This window comes from Vombatus ursinus, unplaced genomic scaffold (genome assembly GCF_900497805.2).
Source record: "Vombatus ursinus unplaced genomic scaffold, bare-nosed wombat genome assembly UNPS02014801.1, whole genome shotgun sequence".
Classification (NCBI taxonomy): domain Eukaryota; kingdom Metazoa; phylum Chordata; class Mammalia; order Diprotodontia; family Vombatidae; genus Vombatus; species Vombatus ursinus.
The window spans coordinates 1139-1344 of record NW_020954579.1 but is presented as its reverse complement, the minus strand read 5'-3'; positions in this window follow the sequence as shown (position 1 = coordinate 1344).

The window sequence follows — 206 nt, the reverse complement described above, 5'->3', positions numbered from 1 at the left end:
CCACCCCAGGGAGACATCAGTTCTTTTAATCATGTGAATCAGTATGAGTAGTGTTTGTGCAGTCCACCGCTTCTAAGCTGATCCCAAGAGACCCATTTGGAAACCTCCACCAGAGGCTGGCTATTTAGGTTCCTTCTTCAGTGTCAACTATCACCTCTCTGTTGGTCTCTTCTTCTTGCATGGTCAACAACTTTGGATTTAATGTT